General features: G+C 41.2%; 1 long non-coding RNA gene across 1 annotated transcript; it reads left to right on the forward strand.

Annotated features, from left to right (window-relative positions):
* On the forward strand, positions 1–16,016 carry LOC126642657 (uncharacterized). Its single transcript, XR_007629496.1, has 10 exons — positions 1–398; positions 611–1,160; positions 1,699–1,983; positions 3,337–3,668; positions 7,166–7,271; positions 9,798–9,924; positions 11,668–11,817; positions 13,232–13,349; positions 14,479–14,595; positions 15,308–16,016. It is a non-coding gene; the product is annotated as an uncharacterized LOC126642657 (long non-coding RNA).
* Positions 16,017–16,643: the final 627 nt, after the last annotated feature.

The following is a 16,643-nucleotide window of genomic DNA, read 5'->3' on the forward strand; positions in this document are numbered from 1 at the left end:
ATAGTAAATCTACTGAAGTATCTACTATAGTAAATCTACTGAACTGTGGAATGACCTCAAGTGAGCAATGGAGCCTCACACTGTGAAGAAATGAAATATCTGCCAAAGCCTCAGGAAAGCAATGTCTGAGGAGGCAGCATGGCCTGGCTGTGGCAGTGCAGGGATAGTGGGTATTGGCAATGTACATCATATATCCACTGAACCTACACCTGTCCTGTATTAAAGCCTGTGTGTATTTATTTCTCAGGTAGGTATGACCTGCACAGCTTTAAATCCTGCCTCCATTTAAACCAGTGGGAATCTCACAGGCTAATTGAACAGGAAGCCATCAGAGCACACCAGTGACTCTGGCTGTCCCACCCTCAGCACATGATGCCTTAAAAATTCTTCAGACTTACGTGAGACCATGGTTATTACTGGATATTTCTGCTTTAGAAATCTCCTCTTGGTTTTACAATTATCTGTAGCGTTCAGCTCTAGGATGTACAGGTAGAAAAAAAGACACAAACCAAAAGCATTTCTCTCATTTGCTGGAGGGAGAGAAAAATACAACTGGACTTGCTACAGAATTAGAACTAATTAGAATTACTTTGCTTTTTTTTTTTCCCAGGGAGTTTGTTCAGTTTCTGTCAGATAACAAGGAAGCATCTCCCAATCTGTAGCTGTCTGGGAAATCCCTTTTCTAGAGGAAAGGGAAGTTGAGGAGGGAAGAGGAGCGGTGAGCCGAGTGCTGGCTGAACCCGACCTAGAGCTGTGCCAACAAATCCATGTGCTGTGTTTGACTGCCCTGGGCCTGGGGAGCAGGACCCTTGTAGGTAAGAGGATTGCTTCAGAGATCCGTGGTGACAACACCAATTTTCCTTTGTAGCTCGGAATACGCGGAGCCCCTGGATTTTGTCCAGCCACTTCGACTGAGGCACTTGGTCCCCTGTCTCTGGCTCCCTGGCACCAGCCATGAGGCAGTGCTGACAGGCTGTTTTCAAAAAGTCTCGTGGTTTGGGTCTGTTCAGGAAAAAAGTGCCTCTTGCCACTCACCAGATATGCTGGAGGGCTCAGAACATAGACATGGAAAAGCAGTGGCCATAGCTACTGTCCTGGCTCCTCACAGATGTTAGCTTTTCCATTCTTCGGGTTATTGCTGCTTCATCTTCCAGAATGAGGTTAGTGCCATTTACATTTGTCTTCTATTTTTCTCATCTAGATTTCTTACTTTTTTTTTTTTTTTCTGGAAAGCTTGTCCTCTTGGAAAGCTTATCCCCTCTAATTTTTGCTTTTACTTGACTGGCCCCACTTGTATGGTAACTCCCAGTATTTCCCATCATGACTCAGAGTCTGATCCAGCCGAAATGTGCATCAGCCCGGGACACAAGAGAAATCACTGGGATGGAAGCTGAATCTTTCATCTGCTCTTTGTATTTTCTGCCTTTTCTCTGGGCTTGTTTTCTTCTCTTTTCTTCCTTTGCAATTGTCAGGGAAGCATCTGTGAGTTTCATGAAACAAATGTTACTCATTAAAACCCCATTGCTGCCTGCCAGAAAGGAAAATGGCATCTTATTTGAAAACAATATGTAATTGTTATTGCTGTCTTGTTGCAAGTTATGCCCTTGAAAAATGTTAGGGACTTATTTAGTAGCAACTGATGCTGAGGAATAGCCTTACTAAAGCAGAAAATTAACTGTTGCAATATCTGTTACACAGCTTCAAACACCATAATACAAATGCCCGGTCTGTTGTGCTCGTGGATGTGTCTATGGATCACTTCAAGGACAAAATACAACACTTTTCCCTGGTGGAGGTTCCAGTCCCAGCCAAGAGAGCACAGCTACGCTGGTGTCACAGACCTCCTGCAAACACACCACCACCCTGGGTACTGCCTGGAGATCCAGTGCAGAGAAACTGTGCCTGTAAGGACAGTTTTTAACTTGAGTTGGCACCCTCAACACCTGCACCGCCAGGCTGAGCTGCTGAGTCACTTACAGATTGGTAATCTTCTTTTTTTAATGTTTCCATCTTAATCTATTTTGTATTGCTTTTTTTTTATTATTTTTTTTACTATTTTGTATTACAGGCAGGATTAATTAATGAATAGTAACAGATTTTTACAAAGCAAATTGGGAAACACAGACCTTTTCTTTTAGAAAGCTGGCATTGATTTCTGCACACAGCAAAGCCCCTCTCTCAGTAGAACTTTAGCCACTGTTTTTCACAGTAACCTGCTATTTATTCAATGAATATTTTATGCTATTGAATGTATTTTTCCCTCACAGTTCAGACAAAACATATAAATCCATTTCTATCACAAACTAGGTAAGGTTTTTATAAACAAATATATAACAAATATTTGTTATATAACAAATACTGGCTCATGCTAGTATAAAGCTATTATCCTTCTTGCTTATTGAAGAGAGTTGGGACCTTAATTCCAAAGAGGTGAAATTCCTGTTCACAGTAGAAGTTTACTTTTAACTACAGTGCCATAACAATCAGTCACAGAAAAAAAAATGTAACAGAGTTTTAGCCATATTTTCCACCTTGTGCTGTTACTGCAAGTATCCCTTTAAAAGTCTAATGAGCTTTTTATTGGTAAAAAAAGAAACACACAAAACCCCTGATTTGTAATTTTAAAATATTTAGTGTATAATTTAAAATCATTCTAGTGAAAGCAACTCTGCAAATGCATCTCTGTGATGGCAATCTGGGAAATATGGGATAATGCCTAATACATTCCATTTATTGTCAACTGACCCATGTTCCCATGCCATCCTTGGGCACTCAGGCACCACATTAAACCTCTCATTCTCTACTTGCACCATCTGAACCATTTTCATGGTGACAGCCAATGTTTCATCCAGCAAAGAACATTTCTTCTTTTGTGATTTGAGGTGATCTATGGAATGTATGATCTTTAATACAGAAAAACGTTCTGACTAATTTTAAGAAGTGAAATACAAGCAGAATTGTGCCTGCCCATCTCATCCTACCTTTAATGGAATAAATATGACTGAGTGTAATGGCCAAAATCCCTGACAGCCTCAGGTCTGCCAGCACTGGATTTGCATGTGCTTTCAGCCAGGGATTGGGAACCCTGGCTGAGCACAGAGCACTTAACGTGCCTCAGATGGTGCCTCGAGATTTCCTGTGCACACGTGAGCAGACAAGGCATGGTTGGGAAAAGCTTGGGTTTTCCACCTTCCTCAAAACACTGGTGGAAGAGGAATTGTGCCTGTTGTACTCAGCGTGTCAAGCCCTTTGCAGAGGTCCCATAAAGGCTCCTCATCACCTTTGCCATAGCACCTCATAGCCCCTTGTTAACTCTTCTCTTTTACGGGCCTGCAGGTAAGAGTTCATCTGACTGAAATATCCCTGAGGCAGCTGACAAGAAACTGCTGAACTGGCTGAATACAAAACCAGCTGCCTGCGTTCACTGTGGGGTGACGCTGTGCTCCAGCTCTCTGCAGCAGCGAGGCACAGCAGTCCCAGGGCAGGCGGGAGACTCTGGAGTGCCGCCAGGCTCACGGAGACCAGCGTTGCTCCGAGGATTATCGTCAGGCCCCTCATCAGATGGGGACTTGTTGACAATTCCCTGAATTTCCATTTGGAAGAAAGAGCTTCACGTTTGACCATTTATTTCCAGCGCCATGTCTGCCTGCCTTGCCTGCAGGCTTCAGGTGAGTCCTGTTCCCTTCCGTTTGAGGTCCGGATGAGGTAAGCTGGAGTAGCAATGCCTGCTCTTTTTTCTGGTTTGCTTTTGGCTTAGAGCATTATCAGGCAGTCTCTGGGTTTAGTTTCTGCATTCATTTCACTGCTTTCATATAACTGGCTCAGCAATTTTGGATGACCGATAAGGAATGAACTTTCTCTCACCCGCAGCTGCTCTGATATGAATTTTTAAAATCCCTCTGAACAAATGCAGAAGATACGATTGACAATTTTCAAATAACTCAAACATCTTTCATACATAAATACTCAGAGTTTTATCTGAACACGGTCTGAATGCTCTGATAACTTCCAAAGGCCTCACAAGTATGAAGATACTTTCCTCAAAGTCACAGGAGGATTAAAAGTGAGAAAAAAAGACAATACCAAGAAATCAACTGGGCACTTAGTTCCCCTGGAAGGCTTTAGGAGTGACAGCACCTGAGTCTAAAAACTGGTAAATGAGAAAGGCAATATAGAGATGGGAATGGAGCAAAGGGCTGCCTTGACAAGAAACAACCCAGCAAGTTTTGACTCTGCTGTGATTTTCTTCCCCCTCCCAAAAAAGAAGAAATAAAAAAAAGCCAAGTTATTTCAGTGCAAGCATGTTAAATAACTGGCATCTCTCCTGAAATCTTGTAAAACAAATTGTAGCTCTGTGCAATTAAGTGCTGTGGGTTATAATATCCTGCAAGATTAGACGTCTCTAATGGGAGTGTTGACAAGCCCTTGAGTGTAGCAATGCAGTGGTGCCTCCTCAGAGAAAGAAGCAAAGCTCCTGGGAAATAATTAAAAAACATTTTGGTCAGCCTGTGATGCAAATACAAATTTTTCAGGTTATGCAGAAATAAACTGGAAACCCACAGAACATCACCAAAAGAGACTAAGGAGACTGAGTGATGCTTGTCCAAATGGGCCTGAAAGGAAACAAAAAGGCTGGGAAGACAGAGGATGGGAAGGTTTTGGAGTAGCTGTGGTTCAGGAAAATCCCTCTCCCCTCCCTGTCCTTCTAATTTTTTTATTGTAGTCTGATGGTGGAGACAAAAGTAACCCGTCTTTTCATTAATCCTAAACCTTTCTCCTTCATCTGGAAAACTGGCATCAATTATGACTTTGGATCCACATTGTACTAATTTGGAATCTCATTAGGGAACAGGACTTGCCTATCCAAATCTGTTATTTTCAGTGCTCTGTCCCCATACTCTGTGGCAAGCAAAGCTTTTCTGCTCACCTGTTAACAGTGCTACAAATGGTAAGCTCTGCTCATTACATAGACCACACTTGGCCAGCTCAATACTTCCAGCTGTTCTTCAGCCCTGTTACTTTTTACTTCAAGAAGCAAATTTAGTTCAAAAAACATCAAGGAAAACCAGAATATTTTAAAATTCATTTTCTAATTGTTGATGGCTATCTAGCAAAGCCAACTGTTGGTTATTTTGGCAATAGGGTAAATTTAGGAGGTACTTGACCTTCAATGGGGCATTGCTGAATAAGAAAAGTCAAACTTAAATCAAGACTTGAAAAATTAAGAGACATGAACTACAGGGAGGAGCTCCAAGTCACGAAGTCTCTTCTTTCTCTCCTTTCCCACTCTTCCTCATACAGCCATAATTCACTGAGGGAGAGTTTTGAACATTTCCACAACTCCAAGTGTCTGGGCAGAAGGAATTAGTGAAGGAAATGTATTTTAACAATTAGCCAGGACATGGTGGTCTCCCCTGAAAAATTAAAAGGTGGGAAGTAGATACATCCAAGGTGTGAAAAAGAGACAAGATGTTTAAATCACTTTTATCATTTTTTGTACATACTGATGTTTAAAACAGTATTGATTGATGACATATTATTTTTTCTAATGTACCCTTGAGTCCCTAATTAGTGCTTGAGCCACTTGAAGGGATTATTTAATTTTTAAATAATTTCTGCAGCGAAATGAGGAGATCCCACGTTGGCTGCACACGCATTCTTGCCATTGCCCATGGCTGGAGTTGCCTGATGCTGTGAGTTTTCCATTTCATGGACCATTGTGAGAGAAAATCATGTGCTGAGGGAGTAACCCAGCAAGGAATGAGTAAATAGCTGCTGCTCTGAAGACCAGCTCATTAAGAGGCAGACATCTGAATGAAGTGAGGTTCCTGGGGAGTCTGTGGCACCAGACATGCCAAAAAGGGAGGCATGAAACCCTGTTATGTGCCATGACCAAGCAAAAGGCATTTTTACCTAGGCAGGATTGGTGGTTAATATTCTGCTCCTGTGCTGTGCTCACTGAAGCCCCGGAGTGCTTTTGTTCATGATGTGGGTCTTGTGCAGCACATTTACATGTGACCAACTGTTGGAGTGGCTCAGTCACCTCGGTACAGAGCAGGGCTCAGCTGAAATGCCAAAGGCACGAGCTTTGTTTGGGACATGAGGGAAACCAAACAAATATATCACAACTTTTTTTTTTTTTTTTTAAAAACCTTAACAACAGTTTCCTTATTCAACAGGATGGTGTGTTGTATGGATACATTACAGCTGGTCAAAAGACTAAAGATTATTTAGCTTTTAACTAACTTTTTTTACTTTTAATTGAGTTTGTTAGGTGTAAATAGCTGAATGACACAGCATTTGTTTAACTCAGCGATATTCACAGCTTAATTAAATAATTCACATGCCAACCTCTCTAATCGTGATGCAAAAAGACCAAAAACCAAATTAAAGAATCGTAGCTCCCCAAGCCAATTGCTTGGAAAAGAGGAGCAGGGTCTGTTGAGACATATGGCAAACAATCTTTGCTGCAAACCAGCAAGTTAAAACACATCACTACTAAAACCCATCACTACTACCACGGGGTAGGAGTACATATCCTTTTGCACAATATATTTTCAAAACATGGTCTCACCAGGAGCAGCAGGTGTGTAACTGGGGACTGCACCGGGGTTTGAACAGATAATTCGAACAGTATGAATTGGAAGGAAAGGGAGGAAGCTGGGAAAGGGGATGAAATACCATGAATTAAACTCACTATTTCCCTTAGAGTTTTTGTAATTGTTAACTTACAACTTGGGAATTTGTGAAATGTGACAAATAAGGAAGTAATTGAGAATGCCTGCTGCACTGGGACCTGTCTCTGCCGACATATGTGTAAGTAGAAATTGGCACTGGAATTAACTTCAGTGGAATTAAGCACCCATACCAACTGGAGTGAGGAATGAAGCCACAGATATAGTTGCTATGAATCTGCCAGGGTTTGGCTTTTGCTTTGGCTTGGTTTTTTATATTATGGCTTTGTTACCTAATCACCCTGTTGTGCTACGTGCATACAATACAATATATACAATATTTACAATACAATACAATGCAAAACAATACAGAATCTGTGCCCAGCACCAAAAGGCAAAGAAGTCACCATCTGTTGCTGTGTTTAGCAGAGGTTATCCCACATGGGAACAAAGACAGTGACCTCAAATGACACCAGTTTTCTGTTGCCCAGGTTCTCTGCTGTGGTGCTGTTGTTTGTGGCAGTCCCGGTGTGGCACAGGCAGGATGAAGGAGGTGTGCAGGGGAATATCCACTGGAGCCACAACGGCAGGGCCTTGGTAAGTGAGCTGTTTGTTCATGTTTTTCTACTGCATATTTGAAAGAGTCAGACCCAAACAGAACTGCCAGGACAGAACATTCCTGTGAGAAGATGAACATGGGTTGTGTGTCTCGGCTTTGCCAAAACGCTATGGAAACCACTGCTTTGGTTTGGGAATAAAGACGTAGGCACAAACACTGCCTCGGGCAGGGTGAAGACCACCCTTGGGCAGAAGTGTTTGGGAGCTGCAGTGGTGAAAGGATGGGGGTGTGCTTTGTTTTGCAGAACATTTGGGTGTGTATAACAGGCCTGTCTAAACAGAATTGGTGTGTCTGATGGCTGATCCAATATTCCAAGGAGGTCCTCTATTCAGAACTTGTTTTCCTTCCACACTTACCCTACTTTGTGTATTGTGCTAGATTATACTGGTTTCATAAGTGGCAGTCACAGTTACTGTCCATCTGGATATGTTTTGAGGCTCTGTAAAGTTTTAACAACTGTGAAGGGGGAAAATACTAAAATATGCAGCCAGTCTGAAGTGGTTATCTCGAGATTTACCCTCCTGTCGCCAGGAGGGCACAGAGCACCCTTCGTAGTCCATGTAAAATTTATTTAGGTCTGTACCTTAATAACACAGCAAGAAGCATTCTCTTGTGAGTTGAGATTATCTCCCTGAATCTGTAATCTCTTAATGAATGAAAATAATTATAATATTAAAGTCACACCAACACATCTCTACACATTCATTCAGGTCACGTACAACTGAATCAGATACTTGGTTAACTCTTGTGCTTCTCCTGTGGCTTGCTGTTAAATAAGGGGATTTTATGTTTTTCAGTGTCTTTTAATAACATTTTGGTTTGCTATAATTTATTCTCATGCTATTCACTGTGGAATGCCAGTCAGTTCTCAAAATTCTTGTACATGCTTGTCACATTTTTCACATTTAAAAAACCCTCTTTTTCATGTTATCCCAGACTAAATTACCCTGTCAATCTTTAACTTCTACCTCTGTGCTGATAGATTATGACATACATCTGGGAAGGCAAGATAGTTCTGCAAATAAACGACTCGGGTGCCCATCCTGAATCTGTTCAGTAAGGCTTTTGAGGTCAGAAGGTTTAGATTGGTCATCTGTAAGTGTAAAAGTAGGGCAGGTACTTGTGTCAGGGTCAAAGGGACTCAGGGCTTTGGGACTGCACCTCTCTCAACTCCTGCCTTCGCATCATCAGATAATTCCTGGCTTGTTTTCCTCCAGAACCTGGGCTGTTTGTGTCCTGCTCAGCAATAAGCAGTGCTCTGGGTTATTCCCAGCCATGGCACAGAACAGCACAGGACACTCAGTACCACTTTTTGCTCAGGCTTCCCATGGACGGTGGGTGACTGCAGCCCATGGCTCCCAGCAGCTTCCCGTGAACCTGCTAATGGGGTACAAGTGCAGAGCCACCAGTGCCAGGTCTGTGCTGTGCTGGGGTCATGCTGTGAGAGGAGAGTTATTGGCACAGCACGTCCAGCTGGAGCTGGAAGCAGAGTCCTTCTGCTCAGCAAGTGCTCCAAAAGGGCTGGTACGTGCCAAGTGCTGGTCCCCAGAGTGCCAGTCCATTAGTGCAGCCCTCAGTCAGCTCCAAGTCACCCTGCGGCCCAGCTCTGCTTTCAGCTGTGCTGCTCCTGAGATATTGATGAACACACAGCAGAGGAGAACCCAAATGACACGAAACTGTCTCGTTCTGATGTACAGGGCAGTTAGTTGCCAGCAGCCCCCAAAGCAAAATAATACCTGTGCTGGGAACAGTGTCAGGGCTCTTTGCACAGCAACTGAAGCCGTGCCTGCAATTCAAGTGTGATTTAAGTCTCTCTTGTTCATGCACAGCTTTCTGGTACTTCAACCCTTGCCTATCCCACATAGGGCCATACATTTTTTCCTTTGCCATCTGTAAGAGAGGATTAAACCGTGTTGGGCTGGAGAAAACCTCTTCTGCTGGGGAGGGGGAAAAAGTCACTGTGAGACAGAGGCAGAGATGCTGTTAGGACAGGGAAGGGTTTTCCTGTAGGGTCTTAGTGCCCACCTGCAATAAATTTTTATGAGGGTTTGGAGGAAACAGAGGCCTGGGCTAAGCAGCAGGTTATTGGTTTGGAAAGCTGCACAGCCCAGTTACTGGCAAATCTTTGTTTTATCCATCCTGACAGGTTCTGCCATACCATTCAGGTATGTAATTTCTCCAGTGCTGTAATATAAATCATTGTCAGGTCATCAGCATTCCCCCAGTCTTCCAAAGTATTTTTGTGTCTGCCAAAGGTTCCCACAGGACCTCTAGGCCTATAGGCTGCTATATAAGCTCCTTTAATGGGGCATGCAGTGCTGAACTGTGCTCTGCTGCAACATTCCCACTCAGAGGAAGAGGCATAAGGAATGAGATGCCCAAGAGTTATGGCTTAAGAACCATATTTAAGACCTTTAGTAATAATATGTCTTAAACCATCATAGCAAAGCAAACCAGTATTTTACTTATACAAAAGCTTTTTTTCCTTTCATTATTCATTTAAGAAAATTCCATATGAGGATCCCAGAGTAGAGTAAGAAAAACACCATCAGGAGATTGGAACCTGAACAGCTCACGTGCAACATGTGCTGGCCGTGTGTCCTCCTCTGCCTTGTTTAGTTTTTCCTTTGGGTGAGTACCTATTTCCCTCTTTTGTTCCTAAACTTACAAGAATTTTTTAAAAAACGAGATAGATAGAATTCAGTTCACTTATTATTTTGTGGGCATCTTATTTATCTCTGGGAGTTGGAATTACTGCCTCTACCATCTAATAACACAACAGAAGTCCTGAAAATAGGCAGTGGTGTCTCAGGTTGCTTTTGCCACCCCACAGTGATGCTGCCCTGCTCTTGGGCTGCCCTGCTTTGCTGAAAGTTGTGAGATCAAAGCTCCAGGCATGCTGAAGGATTTGAAGCAAAACAGGCCCTTTTATTTTCAGATCATCCCAAGGGCCTTTGAGAGCAGGAGGAAACCAAATGACAGTTAATGGATCTGGGAGGGCCTGACCTGAGGATAAGGTTAAGTGGTGTAATAATCTCCATCCTGAACTTGGGGTTGTGGAGCAGCTTCCCTAATAGTGTGCTTGGTCACAAGGTGAACCACTCTGAGCAAACCTCACAGATTTTCTGCCCGCACCACTTAGAGCAAAGCTCAGGGTTTTTGTTAAACACCTGAATCCTCCCTTAAAACGCTTCCTTTTCTTTAATTAATCACTACTTTCCTCCACATTACACTCACTGATAAACCTGACATATTTCTGTGCACTGCCCTTTCTTTGGTGCTCTGGTTTTTTCACTTCCAAAAGTGCAATGTATCACATTTTCTAGATCTAAAACATTTCTTAGTTAAATTACAGGCTTTCTTCTTTGAGAATCAAAAAAGTTAATGCATGAGTTCTCTTTGTTTGGCTTTGTTGTGAGGGAAGGGAATGGTCTGGCTGAAGAACTGTTTCTTTTGAGAGAGTGTTGGATGGCCATATCAGTCAGATTTTTGTTTTTTCTTCTTTGCCTAGAGAAACTCTGCAATTCATTAGCTAGTTTTATCTTTCTTTCAATGTCCTCTTTATGCTTGTTGTTAAGACCAGTGTAGGCAATATTATCCACAAACCTCATTAAGGAAAAATGTTTTAATGTCCTTTTCTCAGAGAAATTACACATATTTCCAGTGCAGAAAAAAGAGCTGAGCTAAATTCAGAATTTCTCTAAATAAGAAAGAGACTGTTGGAGTCTCTTCTCAAGAGAACCCATGAGGATTTATGCCCTAGTGACTTGGAAATTATTTATCTCCAATCTACAATGTCCTAGCCATATTCTTGGTATATTATTGGGCTGAAGAAGCTCTTTAGCTTTCAAGGCTTAACACTGACTCACTCTCAGTGAAGTACAATGGTGCTGCAAAATATCAGGCAATGGAATTGATAACAGGATCAGTCAAAAGAAACACTGGGGTAGGAGACCAGCACTTGGTATGTAGACAAGGAAAGCCTTGCACCCGAGCTGAGAAAAGCAGAGGGAACCTGAGGAATAGGCTACACAGCCAGGTAGATGGCCAAGAGAAATGGAAAGGAATTGAAAAACAGAGAGCATAAAAATAATCCTTCCGAGAGCCAGGATGAAAAGGCTGCTAAGAAACGGGTGGCAGCCACAATCCAAAGGTACTGTATTTGTAACAAAGGTACACAGGTATTTCACTCTGGTCCTCCATGATTTGTACCGATAAGAAAAGTGCAGTCAGAAGGTTTTGAGAGATTTACAGAGTAGCTCCCCCTTGAAGGTGTTCATCTGAGCGAAGGAAAGGCAGGAGGGGATTCAGAAGTGGATGCAAGTAGTTTACAAGACAGGCATTAAAGATAACATGCTTTTGTTCTGTGTGCAGCCCGAAAAGCCATGGGAAGAACCTGCCACCTCCACCAGTTGTGCCAGAAAACTTCTTTCCTGAACAAGTCGCGTGTGATTGATCTCTGAAGCAACTGCTGGGTTACAATCCCACAAATGACATGGAATTGCTGCCTGCTCGTGTTCTCCGGTAAGTTCAGCACTTTCATTTCATTTAGGCTGCAGCTGTCATGGCTCATGCTTTCAGCCCTGGGAATCCTCTGTGTGGCCCTTTGTGGCCCTGTACAAATTCACTTTCAGGATTTTGTGCCAAGGGATCTTCTCTTCTAGTTAAGCCTCAAAAGTTCAGGGTATCTTCAGTTTGGTTGATGTCCCTGAAGCGAGGAGGAGCACAACAGTACAGACAGATCACACTCCCCAGAGCCCCCAGCATGGTTAATAACTGAGGTGCTTTAGGCTTTCAGACTGACACAGAGATGTTGTGTCCTTGATGTCTCTATTTTATGGTATCACAAGACCGAGTAGGAGCTCACCCCTCTGAACCCCTTGTCAGTGGTCATTCCCACAGGCACATCTGAGCACCCTGATTTGAAGTTCTAAAGCATTATATAAATATCCCTAGCAGGGAAAAAAGTGAAAGAAATAAGTTCAGTATTAAAAAACAATAAGAAGCATAGCAGAAAGGATAATGAAAGATTGGAAATGATTTATGGGTGTAATGGATCACTCTATATATCTTTACAGAAAGAAAATATCCAAATTACCTCAGCTTTAATAGTCATATTCCCAGTGACTGCAGAGGAAGAACTTTTAAATGTATGTATAAGACTGGAAATGGTTATAAAAGATCAGAGGCTTTTCAAAATTCACTGTGTACCAGGTCTAGTGAGTGCAATGCCAAGAGTAATATATAAAATCTGATCTGACAGTTTCATAATTTTCCTTTGTTTGAGGAGATCCCTGTGCAATGCAAACGCACAGCATCGTGCCAGGACTAAGAGGAACAGTTAGTGGAAAGGACTTGGAGGTAATGACCACTGGGCAGTTTCTCACTGGCAAAATATAAAAAGAAAATGAAGAATTAAGTCCATTAAGAAATCCCCAGGCACATGGTTTAGATTAAAGGACACTCCTTTCAGCCAGGAGGCTGGAAGGTTGATGTAGCACTGCTCATGCAGATGTTTGGAAAGTATTTCACAAACTCTTAATTTTGGAGAGTGCTTCTAAAGGCTGTTGCTCTTCCACTGCTCTGTGCCACCTCCAATTTATCTTAAGCATAAAATGGGAAAAAACCAGAAACTACAGCTTTTAATAAATAGGAGAGGTCTTTTTAAAGAAACACAATAAAACATAGGATGTTATGGTTCTGAATCCTGTAGATCCAGTACCTGTAGAAGGCTGGCAGGTCTCCTTTTACCTATGAGCAATAAAAATGAAGTCAAAGGAAATCTGTCAGAACTCAGCAAGTTTAGTTCAATCCCTTGGTTCATATTGGCTACATGTGAACAGTGCTTAGAGCAGTAAACTGCTATACTGAAGTCCTGGGAGTTCAGACTTGGTTGTGTGGTTTGTCTTTAAAAATCTGGTTCTATATTATGCTCCAGGTAGTGATTTTTACCAAGATTCTGTACCTGGCAACAGTACCTGAGCCCATCTCTGAGTGAATCCAGCCCAGCTCTGACCATCTCTAACAAACACTAAGCACACAGGAAGATTACTGAGGTAAGATCTCAAGTAAGGGAGCTTGTGTTTGGGCCACATTCTGGGTCTATGCTCTGAGGTTCTGCTCATTAGTTTTGCAACTTTTTTTGTTAAATTCCGACTTCAACTTGAAGAACACTCAAAGCTCCTTGTCAAGTGTAAGGGTGAGAACTCTGTCTTCTCTCAGACAGAAACAAATCTGCTTCCTGGTGCCAGTTCAGCTCTGGCAAAAGGACAACCCAGCTCTGCTGATGTTCTCCATACTACATTTTCCTACAGGAGAAAGGAAATGATGAATATTGCTGTTCCCCTGCCTGCTCCCCCTTTCTGACTCTCTGCATTTTTGGGCATGTTTTCTGATCATCTCTCCAAGTCTCTCCCTCATTGTCTGGAGAAGGTGTTACCTAATGGCAATTCCCGAGGAAACAGTTTCTCCTTTCCTAACCACATTTCATTGTCCCAAGTGCAAGATGTGATGAGGGATGGCTCTTGTCCTAATGAAAGGGAGTGAAGGTTCCATTGACTTCACCGGGGTCAAAACTTCACCCTCAGGGACCTATTGGTAGAAATGGGAGGGAATTTCCATTTTCACAGAGAATTTGTAACCCCTTAATTGTGTTGAAACCTCCAATATTTCCTTCACGGGGCAAAGTTCGGATCTTCTTTCAGATGAATGTAGTGGCTGAGCATCATCTGCTGCTGCAAAGCCTTTACAAGTGACTTAAAACTAGAACAGGCATCAAAGAGAAGCAGGGTGGGAAAGGGTTGTTTGCTATTAAACACCAACACAAACCCAGCTTTTTGTCTGTGCCCTTCCCCCTTTTTGTTCACACACTCCTCTTCACCCTGCAGACAGCCTTAGAATGCTAATTCTTCTAATCACTGTTGGAGAATGAAAACTATTCTAGAAATCAACTGAAATATTATATTAAACCCTGTTTAATGAGACAGGATCCACACCTATAAATGAAGTCCTAATCTTAACTTCCAAGACAAGGGTGTGGGAAGCACCAATACAACCTGACACATTCACATTCAAAGCAAGTATTTGAAAGCAGTTTCAAAAAGGGCTGTTGTTTAACACGTACTGGCAGGTGGGATTTATGAAGAAATGGTTTTAAATAAAAGTCTAATTGTCCTCTTTTCACAGATGTTCAGGATTTCTCTTCACAAAGCAGATGATGCAGGTGCTCTGAAAGATTCGGTGAAATGACAGTGTAATGATCAAGATCTGATCGTGTTATTCCACCGGTTTGTGAACTTTAAGGTATTCAATTATTCTGTTTTTTCTCATGGTAGAATCTGTATGCATGTAACCCTTGGTTAGCACTAATAACAATATGAAACCCTTCCCACATCAAAGCTGTGACTACGTGCTTTTGTCTGTCCCAATGGTTTGAGAGAAAATCTTGATAAATCAACATGAGTTTTTTTTCTTTTTTCCTTTTTTTTTCTTTTCCTCTTTCTTAAGATTTGTTGTCTTGATTAGATAAAAAATAATAGGGGGCTGTCAATCTGTTTTCTTTTCAGGTCTTCTCTGCCTCTTTCCAAATTAGTTACAGCCTGCTTTTTGTAGCTTTATAGCCAGCCTGACCTAATTTAATTACCATGACTTGTGTGGCTTAAAGATAAATAGTTTTATTCAGTCTGCCTACTTTTGTATGAGTTTTCCCTTTCACACATCTCCCTATATTTTGGCATTGAGAATTCTTGTCCTGTGTTGTGGGGTAGGTTACCACAAGGTTAGTTTGTAGCATTGTCCATATTTTCCCACAAAGGCCTTTGATGCAGTCAGTCCCTGCTTGTGCTGGGAGTCTTTGTGGGACACAACTGAACGGGAGCTGGGGAGGCACGGCATGGGAAATACATCCTTATGCCATCATCCTCCAAGCTTGTTCCTGTCCCACCACTCTCTGAGGGTTTTTGCTTATTTTAGGAAAATACTTCAGAAATCACAGCTTGGGGTTTCTTCCCTACAGATTATTTTAAGCTGTGCCATAGGGTGGATGGAAGATCTGCAGCAACGTAACTTTGTAACACGAAAAGGCAAGTGCTTTACACACAGATGTGTCCCCATAAATCCATGAGCTTCATGCCAAGAACATGGACAAATATTTCTACCACCCTGGCTGGCCACCTAGAAGTACAAAAAGCGAGCAAGCAGCTTATACAACTGCAAAATCTACTTAAAAGAAGGCATTTAACATGTTCCTTCCTCTCTGGGAAAAGGGAGAAACACTGACCAGGAAAACAGGGCTGATAGTAAATGTTTTGTTGGGTTTTTTTTTAAATGATTAAATATCCTACATTCCCATAATCACTGCATTGTTTTATAATCTCACAGAAACATTCAGAATTTGTGACTAAGAGTAAAGGGTAAAAAATTATTAAACCTGTTACATTCCAGTAAAAACTGCAATTTTTTATGATCTCACAGATACCATCCAGAAATCATGACTGATAGTAAGTGATAAAAGATGATTAAATCTGTTCCATTCCCACAATCACTGCATTTTTTTATAACCTCACAGAAACATTCAGAAATCATCACTGATAGTAAATGGTAAATTATTAAATCTGTTACATTCCCATAAAAACTTCTTTTTTTTTTAATATTTTCACAGATCACATTCAGAAATCATGACTGATAAGAAATGGGTTTTTTTTAAAAAAAAAACGTTTAAATCTGATAAATTCCTATAATCATGCTTTTTTTTTATACTCTCAGAGGTAACATCCAGAACTAGTGACTGATAGTAAATTATAAAAGATGACTAGATCTTTTACATTCTTGTAATCACTGCATTTTTTTATCTCACAGAAAAATTCAGAAATCATCACTGATAGTAAAGGGTAAAAAATTATTAAATCTGTTACAATTCCATAAAAACTTGAATTTTTTATTAATCTCACAGAAAACATTCAGAAATCATGGCTGATAATAATTGGTTTTTTGTTTGGTTTTTTTAATGTTAAAATCTGTTACATTCCTGTAATCACTGCATTTTTTTTATACTCTCAGAGGTAACATCCAGAATTAGTGATTGATAGTAAATGATAAAAGATGATTAAATCTGTTCCATTCCCATAAAAACCTGAATTTTTTAATAATCTCACAGATCACATTCAGAAATGATGACTGAAAATAAATGGTTTTTTGTTGGGTTTTTTTTTAAATGTTTAAATCTGTTACATTCCTGTAATCACTGCATTTTTCTTATAGTCTTACAGGTAACATTCAGAATTAGTGACTGATAGTAAGTGATAAAAGATGATTAAATCTGTTCCATTCCCATAATCACTGCATTTTTTTAT

This window comes from Myiozetetes cayanensis, unplaced genomic scaffold (genome assembly GCF_022539395.1).
Source record: "Myiozetetes cayanensis isolate MyiCay16 unplaced genomic scaffold, myiCay2020 scf24, whole genome shotgun sequence".
Lineage (NCBI taxonomy): Eukaryota > Metazoa > Chordata > Aves > Passeriformes > Tyrannidae > Myiozetetes > Myiozetetes cayanensis.